Genomic DNA, 2174 nt, shown 5'->3' with positions numbered 1-2174 from the left:
AAGAAAAATCTAATTTTTGTATAATGTTATAAAGATTTATAAATATAATACAGAATTGCTAGTTTAACTGAATTTAGACATTCCTAAGAATGAAAAAAATGTAAAATAAGACTGAAATTTGATTTTTTGGGTTCCACACAAAAAATAAATGCGGATGAATTTTTCATTTTGATTTTGCGATAGGTCGTAAGAAGAAATATCGTAGGCGCCGGAAACATTAGCCTATCCAGCGCTGCTAGGCTAGGCTTAGCCTTACCTCGATTTAGGTTCTGTTATCACACATAAAAACGGCCGACATGATATTTTCCGTTGCTAGTATTGACACTTGTGAAATATAATATTTCATAGGAATTATTTCAAATTTGTTAAAAAACTGATTCTGACTGAGGTTTTGACACTTAAACAAACATATCTCATCCTTAATCGAACGACCGCATTGTGCGAGATACGAAGTACAAAAACTAATCTCATTAGAGAGGGCGTATTTTATTGACTGTATAAAAGTATAAAAGCGAGAGTATTCCAGTGGATGTGATCTACAACCTCTGAATTTGCCTAGTAACGATGAATTCGTCCAGAAAATGGTAATATTTTATGAGAAATAGTCTGTATTTCTCATTTTTTTTATTCTTTNCTTTTGCGTAAAACTAAAATTCATGCCAATATTTTTCCATGATTTATAATAATTGGAGTAATGCAAATGAATATTTTCTAAAAAAAGTCAGTTTTTAGTGAAATTTTGCCGGGAATGGGGCTTTAAGTAACACAATTATTTGGAAGAGAAAAATGTTGTTTAATTACTGAAAATATTCACTTAGGAGCCATTTTAATATTCACAATAAAAATTATATATTTTCTGGGGAAAAACTGTAAAAATTCTGGAAAGTGGGGAATCTCCTTAAAAATCTGGGAAACCCACAAATTTCTGGGAACTCGGGAGGTCTGCCTAGACCTAGGCTATAACTATATTTTCTCCATGGATGGTATTATTATTTGGTGACCAACTGATACAGCATAGAAGTGATTTCACGTTTTGTGGTACGCAGTCTGTACAAAGGCAAATGTACAGGCAAAGGCAAATTACTCACGTATCATTCAAGGTCTTCTTCGACAACGAAGGAATAACCACAACATGTTCCGTCATAATCCTACTTAATACACACAATACATCCTGCACGTTCCTCAGTAGCACTGCAGCCAAGAAGGGGTTACGAGGAGACAAGTCATATAGGTCTACATGTCATTAAATATATATAGCTAGGGCCATCTATCTACTAGCCTAGCTATGAACTAGGCATAGTGTTTTCTAACTAATGAGAAAAATAATATACTATTATAAAGAAACCAGAATGTAAATACAGAAGGCACATCTAACTCACATACATAAATAAACAAACGCCAATACAAAAAGAAAATTAACCTTTCTTCTACTTCTTGCACATCATTCACAGAGAGTTCTATCAAAGATACTAGAAATACAAGATAGAGTTCTCGCGTTGTAAAAATGAGGCGGAAGTCGTGCCCAACGTAGGCGGCGCCCTTCTTTTTAACCATGCAAGTTTCCTATACTTCGTGCCCAACGTACAGGGCGCCCTTCGGTTGCTCAGTATATCCAGACGCAAAAGGCGCCCTTCCTTTTCCACTAATGGAGGAAAATTTTTTCACTAAGAGTGCGTCCGGCCATGCGATTCTGCCATGTATTGTTGTTTTATTCTTTACTGATTCATGATTATGCTTTAATTGTTTTGTGTATTATTTGGATAATAGCAACGATTTCTACCGCCACCAAGGAGGTTATGTATTCACCGATGTCACTCTCTGGGTGTCTATTCCAGTTTGTTTTTATATCTAGATCTTTGTTGAGAATTGATAATAAAATACGCGACGAGTTGGTAACGAAAGTTTGGCACAAGTTTTTTTTAGATCCAGCTCTAGGGGGCGTCCCATTTTTCGTATTCCCACCATGCATTTCGGTGGAACACTTTTTTTGTGTGGAGAACTCTATCTTGTATTTCTAGTATCTTTGGTCAAGGTAATTAAACAAAAGGACGCACATCTCCGCTCTCGAACATAACGCGTGCGTACAGTCCTTTGATCTTTACTGTGGCATCGACAATCCGATACTAGTTGCGAGTACAGCCGTCAATTATTAGTCTTGTCTCTTATACACATCT

At 35.9% G+C, this 2174-nt stretch overlaps 1 protein-coding gene across 4 annotated transcripts in view; it reads right to left on the bottom strand.

Annotated features, from left to right (window-relative positions):
• The window catches only part of LOC117111142, a 26005-nt gene extending 24525 nt beyond the window's left edge, over positions 1-1480 (bottom strand). The window contains exon 1 of one of the 4 annotated variants that reach the window (XM_033254008.1): positions 1421-1480. The gene's annotated coding sequence lies outside the window, so the exon portion shown is untranslated. Of the gene's footprint in view, positions 1-1088; positions 1194-1379 lie in introns of those variants that run through there. The other 3 variants (XM_033254009.1, XM_033254010.1, XM_033254011.1) reach the window with 3 other exon arrangements.
• Between the last annotated feature and the right edge of the window lie 694 nt (positions 1481-2174).

The sequence above is a fragment of the Anneissia japonica genome, unplaced genomic scaffold, assembly GCF_011630105.1.
Source record: "Anneissia japonica isolate Jap-2015-1 unplaced genomic scaffold, ASM1163010v1 scaffold831_len117347_cov185, whole genome shotgun sequence".
Taxonomy (NCBI): domain Eukaryota; kingdom Metazoa; phylum Echinodermata; class Crinoidea; order Comatulida; family Comatulidae; genus Anneissia; species Anneissia japonica.
This window is presented reverse-complemented; position numbering and strand designations above follow the sequence as displayed.